This window comes from Salarias fasciatus, chromosome 18 (genome assembly GCF_902148845.1).
Source record: "Salarias fasciatus chromosome 18, fSalaFa1.1, whole genome shotgun sequence".
NCBI classification, from domain to species: Eukaryota; Metazoa; Chordata; class Actinopteri; order Blenniiformes; family Blenniidae; genus Salarias; species Salarias fasciatus.
Genome location: NC_043762.1, coordinates 30874739 through 30891987, shown reverse-complemented (window position 1 = coordinate 30891987; position 17249 = coordinate 30874739). Strand labels below are relative to the sequence as shown.

Below are 17249 nucleotides of genomic sequence, written 5' to 3'. Positions count from 1 at the left end.
CAGAAGAAGCTCAAGAAGTAAGGTTTAAAAAAAGTTGAAAAAGTTGTGAAAAAAATTTAAAAAATTTGAAAAGTTTGAAAAAGATTTTAAAAAGCTGAAAAAAACTAAGAAAGGCTGAAAGCTGAACAAAACTGAAAAAGGCTGAAAAAGTTCAAAAAAGTTGAAAAACTTAAGTTGAAAAAATTGAAAAAAGCTGAAAAAACTTGAAACAGGTTGAAAAAGTTGTACAAAAATGAAAAAAAACTGGAAACAGGTTGAAAAATTGAAAAAAAGCTGAAAAAAACTTGAAAAAGTTGACAAAAATTGACAAAGGCTGAAAAAGTTTGAAAAACTTGAAAAAGGTTGAAAAAGGTGAAAACAGCTGAAAAAAACTTAAAAAAGTTTGAAAAAGTTTTAAAAAGTTATAAAAAGCAGAAAAAATGTAAAACGCTTACAAGTTGATAAAGCAGAAGAGAGCAGTAGAAGCAGTGGAGTCAGTGTCAGAGTAACAGAGGATCAATAGAGCTCCAGTCTTAATGGAAACATCCAGACTCATCAAGCAGCAGTCAGCACAACAGGTGTGTCTGTTGCTATGGAGACCAGCTGCACAGCAGCCATGACAGTGAATCAGCACTTTTTAATGCAGTGGGCATGGTGGAAGAAATGTGTCTCCAGAACCCAGAGGTGAAATTGAAAAAGATTTCAGATGTCAGATTCAGAAGGCTTTCATGGATTTATGGCGCAGAAATCATGTCTGTAGGATCATCCATTCAGCCACAGCGAGTGAAGGATTTTAGTGAAACTCAAATTAATAATCTGTTACATTTACCCCTCCTGGATTTCACTAAAATCCTTCATTTATTGTGCTTTATGAGTTATAATACTGTTGCGCTTGTGTTTGTGCGTGTGCGTGCACCGGCCAGCGCAGTGACGTGTCCTGCGCATGCGTACTCTGGTCAGAGCCCGCATGCGCGATCAGAGGTAAGCTGCAGCTCCAGCGCTCCTGTGCAGTTTTATTTTTTCAAAGTTATTAATTGCATTTGAAGTGTCCTGTTGAGCATTTTGGGGTAGTTCTGTTCCATGTTAAACCCATCGCGTTTCAGTTTTTGTTAGATTTAATCTATAAAATGCAGTCTCAAATCACGTTGTGGATTGAAAGCCCACTGCTAAGCTAGCGCTAGTTAGCGTTAGCTTCCCATAACGTGCTTGTAATTTTTTTTTTTTATCTTTTAGTGAGAGGAGACGTGCTGAGGAGAGTTCATGTGCAGCAGCTCATGTTTGCTTTATCCACGTTCACAGGTACAACAGTGGTCAGTGTGGAACTACACCGCGGCTGTGGGGTGCTGGGGGGGGGGGGGGGTGCTCACTTACGTGTGGCGGCGGCGGGAGGGGGGTGCGCGTGCCTCGGGGCCAGTACGTCTGTTTACAGTGACGTTTAAAGAGCAACTAACCCCCAAATCACTTTTTTTTTGCTGATAAACTGTATAAATGCATGTCTTATATTGTTGTCTACTCGTTTCTGACATTACTTTTACAATTTAGTGCAAAGTTGTTTAAAATCTTATTTTTGTGACAAAAACCGTCTTACTACCGCCCCAAGTGGTTTAACTGCAGTTACTACATTTGAATTTCGTGATTGGCTGGATAACGGCATCCAGCTTACGTATCGCCCACGCCCCTGCATCCATCATACGTCATCGAGTACAGCCCTATATAAGCAGATGCCACCCTTAGAACCGGCCTGTTGGAGTTGGACGAGAGCGAGCGATATCTGTCAGAGCGATTATAAGGTGAACATAGTTTTAGCATTAGCATCATTTTAGTAATGGGGAGGAGGAGGAGTTGTAGTGTAGCGGGATGCCATAGTACCGCTGGGTTACATGCCTTTCCCGAGGACTTAGAGTTTAGGCGCCAGTGGTTGCGAGCAATTGGCGTTGGGGAGGATAGCAAACTGCCGGTTCGTGCTGGCGTTTGCGATCTACATTTTTCTCAGGATTCCTTCTCCAACTTCAGCGAGGTTCATTTGGGCTATACTAAGCTACTTCATTTGACTGCTGAGGCAGTCCCCACCCTGGCTCTCGATCAACCAAGGGCACCGTCACCGATGGAGGTTGGCCCGGCCGCCCACATCCAGCAGCCTGTCTCTGTGCCTCCACCACCGGTACTAACAACACGGCCCCCCGGAGGTGCTGCCCCGATCCAGCAGCCGATCCCTGTGCGCTCTCTGGTACTGGCACCCCGCCATCCCGGAGTTGCTTTGCGCCATTTGGAGGTGAGTGCGTAAAATCTTGATTAGTATTTGGTCTATTTCTTTTTGCTATGACTATTTTGTGGAATTTCATGGTCAAATATGCAAAGTTCAGTCAATATGTCAGAGTTGTTGTAACGTAATAGCCGACTGCATGGAGTTGGAAGTGTAACATTTATTCATGTTCATACAGCTGCCTTATTGCCGTGTCCCGCTAAAAATTCTGTTGTGCGCGCTTTTTGGCTGTGATAATATTGGCGCGCTGCGCACTGAGCAAAGAGCTGCACAGCTCAGGCAAATTCAGGTGTCATATTGGCTTGTGGGTGAACTGACTGTATTGTGTGTTGTGCAAAACTTTTAATACTCTTTCCATAGCGTGCAAGCTAGTCATTATTATTTATCCGACACCAAAACCACAGCTGTCGCGCTTATTACCCTTCCCGTAACGCGTAAAACAATGTTGGGCTTATTTTTTATCTCCCATTTACCTGTAATGTACGTGATGTGTTTGCTAAAGACTACTTGTTAACCTGGACAAAAACTTCAACTGTATGGGTCACTAGCCAAAAGAAGACAGCCCTCAAAGGTGCAGAAAGTCAGGACAGGTCCAATAATCTAAGACACTGAGGTGAAAATAATCCAAATCCGCATGTCCAAATCATGCAACATCATCCAGGAACATATGCTCCATTAACATCTTTTTATAGGCTTCATGCCTGTGTAAAAGAAGCAAAATGAAACTTTGGGACTCAGTTTTTTTACATTTTTTTATTATAAATTATAGTGACACCAAAAGAGAACTGACCTTCTTCGTTTTTTTCTAATTGACTATTACTATGTTTTCAGCCAAAACCGACCAGAGAAATTGGCTGTCAGACCGATGCAGTCCTCACCATGCATGAAGGTGTCCAGGCAGACTTGAAACCTGCCAGGAGGAGTAAAGGTAATTCTTTTTAGCATTTTCTAGCTTATATATAATTGTTAAATTGCTTGCACTTGTTGTAAATGATAAAAATGCTATGCATAACATTTAGTTGCACTTCATACAGCCCTCCAGGCCAGAGCTCCTCACAAGGCTGTGGCCTGTGATACAGGGACCTTGATGGAGGCCCAGTTTCCCGAACATCCCCAGGCAACCTCCACACCTCTGAAGAGAAAGAGATGTGAGGTGTCTGTAGCCTCTGACCCCAGCTTCCATCTGGATGAAAGTGTGAGCTCTGTGGACTGTACGAGGTATAAAAGAGGCTATTTAAACATAAATATATATTGTATTTTTTTCTAATAAATATTGGGTGGTTATTAAAAGCTGTCTATTTTGAAAGCCTACTTTTTTTATATTTGCTATATAGGCCTTCCGTACAACTCCCTCCTTACAAGGAGAAGAAGTACATTGTCCACGAGGACCAACTGCTGGAACTATTCCGGACATGCCCTGTCTGCAGCCGTAACTGTGTCATTGACAAAGTTACTGTAGGCACACTCCTTCAGGTGAAGCAGCAGTGCACTCGCTGTGAAAACTTCAGGGAGTGGTCCAGCCAGCCGACAGTGAACAGTATTCCAGCTGGAAACCTCCAGCTTTGTGCGGCTGTTCTTTTCACTGGCTCATCTTTTCGGCAGGTTTCAAAGGTAAAAACTATTATTAATCCTTGCTTTGATAATGTTTCCATATCGGTCAGTTGATATTATTTTCTCACATTTAAATTCTACAGTTTCTGAGGGCGTTCAACGTTCAGGGTCTGTCAGAGCAGAGTTTCTACAGGCACCAAGCAAAGCTTCTAATCCCAACAGTCAACTGGCAGTGGAAGCTTGAGCAAGATGCCCTGATCATGGAGGCTGTTCAGGGTGGAGCGGTGACACTCGGTGGAGACATGCGGGCTGATTCACCTGGTAAATATTTAATTAAAAGCTTATAACACATGAAACGTAAATTAAAATATAATTTTTCTTATTATAGGACACTCTGCAAAATACGGGAGCTACACTATGATGAATCTGCAGACTAACAGAGTGATTGACATTCAGCTAGTTCAGGTAAAACACTATCCAACAGAGTGTGTTCAATTGAAGAAGTAAGAATTGGATATTAACAAGTTGGCAATTTCGATAAACATTATTTATTATTGTTCTTTTGACAGAGCAATGAAGTAGGGAACTCTTCCCGAATGGAAAAAGAAGGCTTTATCCTAAGTCTGAAGAAGCTGGAAGAAAGGGGCATTGAAGTGAGAGCTGTAGTGACTGACCGACACTCAGGAGTGCAGAAATTTTTACGGGACGAAAAACCAGGCATAGCTCACTACTTTGACCCCTGGCACATGGGGAAGGGTATGTAAATTATGAGTAATTTTGTATATTTTATATATTATTTTGAATTTTGTATATGAATATATAATATATAATTGACATCTGCTTTTTATGGTGTGATATCCAAGGAATCGGGAAAAAAATGGATGAGCTGGGGAAGAAAAGGGGGACGCAGGAGGTGACGCTGTGGAGGAAAAGTGTGGTGAACCACCTCTACTGGTCAGCATCGACCTCCTCCTCAGGGGAAGAAGCTGTGGCCAAATGGTCGTCTGTGGCCAACCATCTTCAAAATGTCCACAGCCACGAGAATGCCCTGTTCCCCCATTGTTTGCATGGACATTTGGTTGGGGAAGAAGCACGGCAATGGCTAAAACCAAGTAAGTATTTGTATTAAACTATTTCTGCATAGGCTTGTCACGATAATAAAAATGATATGATCTTGTCTTTTGTAGGCACAGCAGCATGTGAAAAACTCACAGCCATTCTGCTGGCTCCACGTTTTTTAAAGGATGTGTCAAAAATAAGTCCACAGTACCACACCTCACAAATAGAAACGTTCCACAGCCTCATCCTGCGATTTGCTCCCAAAAGTGTGGTGTACTCATTCAAAGGCATGTTGGCCAGGTATTTAATTCAATAAGACCAACAGCTATTTTTGCTTAAACCTCTTGTAAATGTTTCTAAAATTACCTTGACATATTCATTTTATTTTTTTATATTTTAGGCTGCAGGTGGCTGCTCTGCATTATAATGAAAATGCTACACGGTCACATGCATCGACAACAACCGGGGAGCTAAGATATGCAGTTGTATATCCGAAGTACAAACATGGAGACTACACTGTCAGAGCTCTCAAGACCAGCCCTACCTCAGGTATGTCGTTTTTACAAAAAACAATCAATGCAATGTGTGTGAGGATTATGATGACTCCAATGTTATGTTTTTTTTATGTTTTTTCCAGTTTACATCGACAAGCTGATGGCTCTTCTTTTCGAGAGTGTGGTGGTGGATGCTTCTCCCTATCAGGACTTCTCTGACCTTGTACCTGTGCCTGAACCACTCTGTGCTCAGTATGAGAGGCCAGATAAACAGGAGGCAGTTTGCAGGCACAGGTCCAGGTTTGCCAAGAACATATAAGGTGAGTATTGGGGATACAGTGGTCTCTCGTTTATTGCAGGGGTTAGGTTCCAAAATAGCCCGTAATCAATGAAATCTGCAAAGTAGGATTTCACCCATTTTTATCATTACCTCCGCCAGGCCTGGAGGTTATGTAATCACGTGGGTTTTTTGGTTTGTTGGTTGGTTGGTCTGTTAGCAACATTAGGGAAAAAGTAATGGACAAATTGCAATGAAACTTTGTGGAAAGGTGGGTCTTGGACTAACTTAGAATCCATTAAATTTTGGTGATGATCCAGATCACTGTCCACATCCTAGGTGCTGTAGTGTGTATATTACTTTCTTCTGTTGATTTGATAAACATAAACATACTCAAAAGTGTGTAGTTTATTCAAGAAAACATGATGTAAGATAGGATTTCAATTGATTACTATAAATGTTTCCATTCTTCACAGATATGTTTTTGGGTTATACCTGCAGTTCATACTTTACACCAGCAGGTGGTATAATTGTTTCTAGTATTGATTTATTTTATAAAAAACAAAAACAACATGCATTTCTTGGATGCACTGTATAACTATGTTGGCATGTTTTTGCCCGATCTCCACAATACTCTTTTTATAAAAAGAAAAACAGGAACTGTATAAGTTCAGCATCATTATGCAGTAAAATATTTTTTCTTGTCCATGCAGGGTCCAGTGAGTGGAAAAAGAAAAAACAACTGGATGGAGCAACTGTCCAGAGCTCTGCTGGACCATAAAGTGAGCCATGGGGTAAGCAGCATCAAGCCTATTTATGTAAACAACAATTTAAGGTAACACATTTGATTAGCAAATATAAAGACTGACTTGCGTTGTCAAACTATTTTGTTGTAGGACATGAAAGCCTTTTGAATAAACTGACTTGGATTTTCCATTGTCCAATCAAGCACTTGTATGAGGGAGAGCATCAGCGGAAAGACTTCACACCCTTGAATCGTCCTACAGGAGATGGGTCCCTCCTTCATGAGTTAGGATTATTGAAAGTAACAATATTGCATCTGGTTCTACCAGAGTTTTTCCCGTGCAGTTGAGGGAGGATCTGAGGATGGAAGACGCCAAGAGACAACAGTCCACATTATTTGTGACTCTTTGTTACACTGTCTAAGATGGTTTGTTCTGCACTTTTTAGACTGTGTTTGAATGTAATTACCTCACTCACTGCTACAATTAGAGAAGAAATTAAAAGAATGCTCCAAACCAATCTATTCACAACATATTGTCTACTTACGGAGGTATTAATGTTTTTGATATTTAAATGTTTTTTAATTAAATTTCTGTCTTTATCTTGTTTTGAAAAAAATGCAATAAACTGTTGATCTTATTTTTTTTCAGTCTTTCAATGTTTTGATAGTACTTTTATGTTTTTTGCACCAAAGTATTACTTTATAATAGAAAGTAAAGGTATTTCACATTACTTTTTAATTGACAGCTACAAGCTTGGAGTCCAAACCAAGACTATAACTGGGTTGAACCAAGACAAAAACTATTCTAAAGCTGAACTACTAAAATACAATTTAAAAAAATGAGGGCATAACAAAGTCTGGGCATAAAACTGGTCACTTTGGATATGCAACTGTATCATCGTTAAAGTAATTTTCCTTCAAATCCAAAATGTATGATTAAAATGTACATACTGCAATGAAATGCACTGATGCAAAAGGAAAAAGTATTTCTCAAGTAAATAATACACTTCAGCAAAGTATGAACAACAAATCTTTAATTATTCATAGAAGTCCAGGGGAGGAAGAAAGCCAGTGTATGGGCCATCTTCAGGGAAATGTTCTCTAATAACTGTCACAGCACAGGATGGCAGGACCACCCTAATGTGCTGCCCTAGGTAGCCCCAGCACCACCTGACGAAGTTCCTATAGGCGAGGTGCCTATAGGAACTGATGCAGAAAGAAATGTTGTCAATAAGACAATACAAACTACAAGGACTCATGGATTCTCTTTCTGTACCTAACCTGTTGACCATCGTCTCCTGGGTTTCTCCAAAAATCTGCCTTTCATAGGCATAGGCAGCCTGGAGAACATAGGGGTTGAGGGAGACTGGCTCAAACCCGGGGTGCTGGGTGATGCAGGTGGACACCCCTACCTGCTGACATCTGTGCCAAACCTACAAGGGACATTTGAGGTCATGAAGGCACAAATATCTATTTTGTTTGTGATAGTAATGTATTTGTATGTTCATTAAAACATTATAAATAACAGTTGGGTTATATTATTTTATTTTGTACCTTTGGGGTCTCCCTGCAGCAGATGTTTTCAGCTGGGGACAGTGAGCTGCAGTGTCCACAGGCACACCTGCGAGTTCCAATGAAATAAATCTCTCCATTCAGAAAACACCGCACTACACTATGTTGTCTCTAGACACATGCACCTCTTCTCAAAGTGTTGGTAGTTTGTACAGTAATCTACATAGCGTATTAGCGATGATGCTAATTTACCACTCAGACACTGCCCCCATTCGGCCCTGCAGAGCGTCGTCCGCCTCGGCTGCAGTAGCACCGGCTTCGGTCGGTGCTTGAGCCATGGGCTCAAATTGATACGGCTCTGGGCCCTGCGCTGCCGAGTTATCCCCTGCATCAGGGGAAGGTGGAGGAGAAAAGTCCTCCACCTCGAACGAGCTGTTGCTAGCACTAGCACTGCGGTCGCTGTCACTTTCCATTTAAAAAAAAAACGGATATGTCAATCATGTCTGCCAGTCTGCGCTGTCACAACAACTCAGCCCCCCTCCCCCTTCCAATCCGCCGAGCCCGCCCCTTTTCAAATCCTGAGGGGGGCGGAGTAAATCTCTGTCAAGGGGGTTAGTTGCTCTTTAAGGCATAGCGCCCCCACGCTTCAATGGTGAGGACAAGTACTGCACGCAGGCCGGCATCTTTATTAAAGTGAAATAGTGATGCGCAAATCATGCATTAAAAATGCCCTAATTCTGCATATAATCCATGCTTATGATCATACAAAAAGAATAATAATAAAATAAAGGAAATACACGGGGAAAACAGTATTATGCCATTATTTAGTGCCCCCCCAAATTTTCACAAATCTTTTCAGGGGAGCTCATGTCTCGTTAAGGGGGGCTGAGACCCCCCTGCCCCCCGTAGTTCATACCCTGACAGTAGTTCTTTTTTATTATGTTCTTTAATGTGTTCAATATTAATTCATGATATTTCTGGATGTTTATATTAATTTTGGGGTTATAATGAAATACAATTCATGTTAAATAGATCTTTGGGTGCTGTTTGTGTTGATATTTGTTTTGATCGATGTGTTTTGAGTCTTGTGTGGGGTATTTGTTATTTTGGCATTTTTTTTCCATATGTATAATGTTATAAAGAGAGACCTCATGCCTGATCAGAGTGAGAGGAGACGTGCTGAGGAGTGTGCAGCAGCTCATGTGTGCTTTATCCACGTTCACAGATAAAGGAGTTTTGAATAAGAATCCTGTCTCCTGGAGTTTATGTTTGACACAACGCAGAACAACAGCCGCCGGTTACACATGCATCTAATTCTGGATCATTTACATTAATAAATAAGTTAGAATGTATGATATGCCATCACTTTAGAAAAGCTCCCTTGAAATACTTTACAAATTATTAGTAGATGCTTTAAAACTACTATTTTAAGGTTCTTAGGCATTTATAGAGTATGATATTAAAAAGAAATATTTTACTGTTTGTTATGGTTAATGACTATATGATATCCATCTCCAAATGAGTTACAATAGAAATTTCACCTTCACTTTAGATAAGGTCTCTTGAAATACTTTACTAACCGCTAATGCAGGCTTTATAACTAATTTTTTTAAATGGGTTAATAAGTAGTTATAAATTGCCTTTTAAAAGTGAGTTGGTCAACTGTTATCTAAATACATCACATGCATCTACAAATGAGTTATAGTGAAAATATAACCATCTTATAAGTATTAAGAAATGCTGAATTAATTCTTAGTGAAGGCGTAGTTGATTGTCCAAACACCTTATATTTGAGATAGCCAACCATAAACAAATACTTTGTAAGGGGTTTATTCAATTACTAACTACAAAGTAGCAATTAATAGTGTTTACAAAATGTATTTAAAAGCATTGACATGTGCTTCATTAAGGCTTAGTTAATGCTATTGTGTTTGAGCAGGTTACACATGCTGTTAACATGAATGAAGTGTTCATAGGTCAGTTGTAAATCCTTAACAAATCATAATTTAACTATTAACTGATTTATTGAAACTTATTTTAGGCACAATATTTCGAATTGCTCTTATAACGGGCAACATATCTTTTTTGTGCTTATTAATCATTTATAATAAATAATGAGTTTTAAATGACATATAAAAAATAAGTTAGGCAAAGGGAAAAGTTTCACTGTCTAAGGGCTTCATACAATTATAACTGTAAGGTAATTAATGTGTTTGGAAACATCAAATTAAGCATTGACATATGCTTAATTAAGGCTTAGTTAATGCTTATTGTGTTTGAACAGATTACACATGCTGTTAACGAGTGAAATGTTCAGTCTGTTGTAAATCCTTCACAAATCATAATTTAACTAATAACTAATGATTTATTAAAACTTACTTTCGGCTCAATAGGATTTGCAAAAGTGTTCTAAATAATGGACAACATATGTTATTCTGCGCTTATAAATAGTTTATCATCAATTATGAATGCATTTTAAATAATTTATTAAGGATTAAAAAACCCTTAACTAATGTTTATAAAGAGACCAGATATGTGCCTGTACATATTTAGTAAGGCATCTACTTATGTACTTGTAAATGCTTAACTAATGTCAAAGAATCTTTGTAAATGTTTAATTAATAGTGAGTTGATCACTTAAATATACTTTACTAATGATTTACTAATGCTTTATAGTGTGCACTTATCATAAAGTGTTACTGTGTCTCCATAGGCTGTTATCATGTGCAAACACGGTTATTTTTCATCTTTGAGATATCCCTCATCTTTAACCTTTCCATCCAGACCAATGTTGTTCCTAAGGTGTGGGAAACTGCTTATGGTCCTCCATTTGTCAAAAGGAGGTGATCTCACACAACCAGTACCAATCAAAAAGTAACAGGGGCCCCTTCAGGGACTCTGCGACGGGCGGTTGTCATTGCACCTTGGAACTGTAGCTATCGAGGAGGGGGGGGCCTTAAGTGCCTGCTTAGTGGGCCACACGGATCTGGTATTCTGTCGGTTGTTTGTTTGGGTCAAACTGTTGGCCCACTTGGGGACCCTTCCTGGCTTAGGGGGCCCAAGCATTTGCCTGCCCTGCCTAATGGGAAGCTGCGCCTCTGCACACAGCTGGACAACAACAAGCTATAAGCTCTACCAGAGGGGACCCAAAAGTCCCCGGACTGTGGTTAGAAAAAAAAAAGAATGATTTCAGACTTATGGCCGTTATATGTCGCTATAGCATAACTTAAAGGAGTCATATTATGCAAAATTCACTTTAAAAAGGTGTCTTTACAGTTATGTTGCCTCCCAGAGCCTCTGTATGATCCCCCAGAAGTGAAACATTCAGTCACCTCCCTCAATTGCGCACTCCACTTTTAAGAAAATATACACTCAAACACCACTCCCCCCCCCCGGAAGAGAATCCAGCCTTTGGCCGCCCCCGGACAGGTCGCTCATTTCGGCTGTATTTTCTCATCCATCTCCAGTGTTTTCATAAAGTCAGCTCCTCCTCCGTCTTCAGGTGGGTCAGCTGACCAGCTGACAGTTTTTGCTAACTTAGCCACAGTTAGCTCGATGGGAACGTAGCGGAGCTCCTCTCCCCAGCAGAGAGGCTCTTTGAGTCGGCCGCGGCTGTGACGGCGCCCGGGCGTCTGACTTCCAGGAGCCGAGTTGGGGCCGATTGGGTAAACGGCCCGGAGCTGCTCCACGGAAGCTGGTCCCGAAGCCGGCGGAGACGCACGGCTCGCCCGGCCGCCGGGCCGCTCCTCTCCTCGCCGGGACGCTGCGAAGCTCCGGAGCCCAGCGGAGGCGCACTGCGCCCGGGGCGCAAAGTCAACACACACCGGCAGCGCCGTCCGGATGAAGAGGGCTGCTCCTCTGAGAGGCTCTCTGCTCTCGATATCACACCAACGACACATGATATAAACAGAAAATAAAAAACACTCCTCATTTCACTTCTGTAAGGTCGCTCTGCTCGTCCAGCCACATTGATCTGTGATTTATAGACTTCCAGCAGGATGAGAACATGGTTTATGTTTTGATTTCAAATGAGAGCTTTTCTTTATCCAATAGTTCCTTTTGTTTGGTTTATTCTATATAAAAACAGTAATTTCCGCGTTCGCTGCTGTCTGGACCCTGTTCAGCTGATTCTCTCCTCCCGAGGCGGCGGAATAACAACATATAGGAAAAAGTTTACGTTTGTGAGGTCGTGCATTGTGTTTTATTTTGAAACTTCCGGTGTAACTTCCTGTAAGGTGCTTTCTTAACGACAACGAATTTACGAGGTGGGCGTGGCCAGATGCGTTCAAGTTCATCACGGAAAATAGGCTGTCAAAAACAGGCTGTTCTGAAGAAGGCTCCTCAGAGCCACTTTTTAGACCCTCAAACTCCGAACATAGGACAAATTTGGGGCAAACTAACTTATATACTATGTTTTTAGGTGTCTGTGACCTATATGACGTGACTGAAAAATAGCATAATATGTCCACTTTAAGCATAACTGTGAAAAATTTCACCTCCCAAAGACACACAGGCAGCTCACACGCAGTGTTTGTTATTACAGTCCCGCCCCCTTCTTCGAAACATGCAAAAATGGCGGAACCCACTGATAAGCGAGACCAGCGTGCTAGCATCAGATTTTGTTTTCTACTGGGAAAAATGGCAACAGAAACACTCACCATGATCCAGACCGCGTGCAAAGATGAGGCTCTGGGGAGAACACAGGTCTTGGAGTGGTTTGGGCGCTATAAGAGTGGTCAGATGGTTCAAACGGCTCCTTCCACCAAAACAAGAGACCTTCTGATTATGTCTGGAACCCTGGAGGACTAAACATCTCCCTGAAAATTCAAGGACGCATTGATTGCTCTCTCTATCTTCCCTCTCTCTCTCCCAGCTGCAACCCAGCTTCACCTCTGGACTGCTTCGTTCAAGGCCGTCCAGCAGCGACCATCTGAGCTGGAGCGCAGAGGGGAGGCGGGCCAAACCACACACACTGCCTGGACTGATGAGCCACACACACTCCCTCCCCCACTCTCCACGTCTCCACCACACCTCTCTGCTGCCCCCTAGTGGTGAAGACGTGTTGCTGATGTTATAGCTGCGATGCTGATCTGCTAGTCTGATAGCAGCTTGTCTCACGTGTCTCGCTGTATATGTGCACAGGTTGGCTTTTTTTTGGTCTCTCACTTCTAATTACGACTCCCTTTTGGAACCGAGATCTGAATTGACATATCTTTTTTTTACCACCACCCCTCCCCCCTCCCCCAGTTTCTGTCTGAGTTTCTTTAACCCTGCTCTTTTTCAAGACGGAGCGCCGCAGTTGGCTGCCTGGGAGTCTTTGAGACCCCAAGTAATTTCGTTGTAACTTGTAACTTCGGTAACTTGTTGCGATGACAATAAAGAGTATTCTGATTCTGATTCTGATGTCCATCGAAGACTCGCCTCGCTCCGGCCGACCCTCCACCTCAGGCACAGAGGAAAATATCTGCAAAGTCGAAGCTGTGGTCATGGCAGATCGATGCAGGACCATCGATGAGATCGAGCATTTGACAGGGATCTCCTGGAGCTCCTGCCAGAGGATCCTTCATGAGGATTTGGGCTTGAGGCGGGTTGCTGCCAAGATGGTCTCGGGACTCTAACCACGGAGCAGAAAAGTTATAACCACAGTCCAGTTTCTTTTGGGTCCCCCCTCGTATAAGCTCTACATCTTAGCCAAAAGTCCTTTTAAGACTTGAGAATGAACAGGTCAAGGTTTACCTGAACGACAGTGTTATTTTATCTTTGCAGTCTGGCTTTAGCAAGCGCCATAGCACTGGCACTGCTGCAACTATGGTGTTTATCAATATTGTGAAAGCCATCAAAGCCAAAATTTACAGCGCTGGACTTCTTTATTGGTTGGTTGGTTCTCCAGCGACCTCTCCAGCCTCTCCAATAGTGTGTTCTGTCAAATGGCTTTTATTCTAAATTCTTAAACACTGAAAAATGTTAATGAATCTGTGCAGCTTTATGCTGATGATCTATTCTCATGCAACTTCTGTCACTCAGGTGTTGACACACCTGCAGTCTGCTTTTAATACCACTTTCTAGCCACTCCTGGATTATGGTAATATTTATATGAATGCCTCTGTTCACTCCTTATCGCTTGGACAGTGCATATTATGGTGCCTTGAGATTCATAGCCGTTCGTAAACCCCTCACACATCACTGTACGCTGCAGTCCTTATGACCTGTTTCCACCTCTTCTACTCAGTTCTACCCAACTCTACTCGGCTCCACCCCTCTTCTGAGCATTTCCATCAGCCCGCTTTACCGCTACCCGGGTAGGTTTGTCGACCCTATTCCACTGGGGGTCTAGTCTAGCCTGGCATGCCAGACTGACTTGATGTGTTACACACATATAAAGACAGTCTGGCACGGCTCCATTGGGGCAGCATTTCAAACTGGCAATGAGAGGCGGGATTATTGAGCGGAGAGAACCAATCCAAGAAACAAGGCTGTGACGCAACGACAATGCCACATACACAGCGCTCCGTTGTAGTCGTTTTGTAATCCAAAACATGGGATCATGGCATATGGTTTTACGTCCATCTTAACTTTTCTTTCCAACCCCCAAATTCCACCGGACGCCAAAGCGCTGCGCCGCGCCGGCGTCTTGTTCCTGAAGTCAACGCACACCGGGAGCGCAGCACAGTGCAGCACCGTTTAGAAGCGGCGACCTGAAGCGAACAGCAGCGCCGTGGCGCCGGCGCTCTGGTGATCCATCGTAACACCGGCGCTTCTGGGACGCGGCACGGTGCTTTCGCGTCCGGTGGAATTTGGGGGTTAGAAAGAAAAGCCTTCAGAGCAGAATCCTGCTGTGGTTTCAGCGCCAGATTCAGTTTGTTCAAGACTTCAGACAGCGCCGTGGTATAAAATGTAAGAAAAACATTCTTCTTTGGCAAACAATTGTCGCATCTGCTTCGTCATCGGCTGCAGCAGCTACTGATGACGTACGCAATTTTCGAAAGGGTGTTCCAATTTGGAGGGGTTTACTGTCGGCACTCCCCCTTGGCACTCCGTTTCAAAGGGGTAGGGGCATGGCGGTCTCTACATGTTCCTAACAGCTTCCACCCTGCACCCACTTCCTGTGCCATTTCATTGTTTTAGGTCACTATCTTGTTCCATTTGTTTGGCTTTAGCTTTGTGTCTGCTGCTGCCCACCATGAACAGGTACTGAGGCCCTCGGTCTCAGTGAGACTTACTGAATAAAGATTGGGGGGAGAAAAAGCAAAAAAAACCAAAAGAAACCAAAAAAAACAAAACAAAAAACACTGCATCGTTTCACCCTGCAGCCTGATTTTTTTTTCGCCTGGTATTCTGAAGCTCTTCTCGTCTTGTCCTCTTGATGGTGCTCTTTGACCAGACTGTAAATGAGCTGTCTCTCCGCCTTCCTGTTTGGGGCAGTGCTGCTGTCTGGAGGTATGGAGGGTGGGGAGATGGGTGGGTTTCAGTTGTTAAGAACATGTTATAGAGTCCCTCCGGCTGTGACTGGCTCCCTTCGTCAGCTTGCGTCAGAGTAAACACAACACTGACGCCAGTCTCCTTTCTTTGGCAGAACTCCTTGCCTGGTGTGTGAGCTATAGGTGGGATCAGTGATTCAGAGTGGGAAATCAAAGAGGCGCTGACCCCCAGCTGGTGATTATAACCAGGTCCATCCCAAAGCCACGAAATGAAGGAGAGCTGGAGAGCAGCATCCTTTCTCTGAATGAAAATTCTGAAACCTGGCATCCTGCACACACTGACACTGACCCCAGGCTCCCTCTCTCTCGCTCACTCTGTGTGTGTGAGTGTTTCCTTCCACTTGAAGAGCACACGTCACACCAGGTTGAAAGTCTGCAATTTGGTCTTTCCAATCAGGCTTTTGAATGTGAGCCTGTGAGAACTCTCAGCTCCTCTGGATCTCGTCTAGTCTGTTAGAACAAAGCATAACAGGAGACATCTTTTCAAAACTGTTTTCAAAACCAAATTAAAGACTTAACTTTCCAGCCTAACTTTGAACTTAATTTCACGTTGATAACATTTCCATCATATTTATTTCTTCATTTGTGTTGTATAAAATCAACAGAATGTGAGTTTAAATTTTGAGTGATAAGTTAAGTTTGGTCTCTTTCTGATTTTATTTTTTTTCCAGCTCTTCACACATTCTGATGAAATGATGGTGAGATGGTTGTTAATAATGATGTTTTTTAATAAATATGTCCTTCTGTCTCTAAAGTCCCGTTCATGCTTCACATGTCCACGTGGGTGCGCGTGGGTGCACGTTGGTCCATGTAATGTAAGAATCGTCATGAATTCCTGTCTGCTGGGGTCCGCGCAGACCGATCCGCGGATGTCCGCGCAGCAGGCAGATTTTTTGACCACATTGCGCGTACGTGCAGGTCGCGCCGGTATATGCATGCGCCAGAGCGCCACAGCAAACAAAACATGACGGTGAAAGTGACGGTAGACGGAGCTACAGCCTGATGGCTCCACTCAAAATGAAAAGCTCGAGTGAAAAACTCTTGGACAGAGACAGCAGACTCTGGAGGGAGGAGAAGCTCTGCCAACAGAAATGAAAGTATTTAATCGCTCGGGCGCCGCCCCCACGATTCAGAAAGGATAAACAAACTTTAATACTAAATAATAATGTACTGACAATGTATGTGCCTCATTTCCTATAAATAATCTGTAATAAAGGAGCAGATAAACAGTCTGTAGTGCCGGAAAAGCTTCTCCAGGATGCGTGGATCAGTGGCCTGCACGGAACGCTCTGAGCCCAGAATATAGCATGGGAGGAAGCGCGTCCACATCGGTGGAGCGAGGCTCCAGAGCAGATGCAGAAACGCATACATGTGAAGCATGGACGAGCCTTTAGTGAATTGACAGGCACTAAGAAATCACTTTTTCAGATTGGTATATTGTTTATCTGATGTTTTTCTTATGTTTCTTATGTTTATTTCAGATGGCTTTAATAACAGAGGACGCATGCAATCAGGATCATCCTGGGCATATATGCACTCCATCTGTGAACATGAACTTCCTGTGGTAACAACGTGCAAATCAGATTATGTGCCTTGTTTATTTCCTCACTTTCTGAGGGATTAGATAGTTGAGGCTGCGATGGTGAAATCACTGCATGGACTTTATTGAGAACCTTTCAACATTCAGGACCACGGACAGCTCCAGACTCCCAGAGGGCTTTGAACTGGACCAAGAATCGTTCAACCATTCAAAACCACCACCACCACCATCATCATCATCATCATCACCACCACTAACACCACCACCACCATCATCATCATCATCATCATCATCATCATCACCACCACCACCACCACCACCACCACCACCACCATCATCATCATCATCATC

The 17249-nt window shown here is 42.8% G+C and overlaps 1 long non-coding RNA gene across 1 annotated transcript; it reads left to right on the top strand.

Annotated features, from left to right (window-relative positions):
* The first annotated feature begins 5899 nt into the window (after positions 1-5899).
* On the top strand, positions 5900-7006 carry LOC115405587 (uncharacterized). Its single transcript, XR_003933439.1, has 2 exons — positions 5900-6417; positions 6520-7006. It is a non-coding gene; the product is annotated as an uncharacterized LOC115405587 (long non-coding RNA).
* Positions 7007-17249: the final 10243 nt, after the last annotated feature.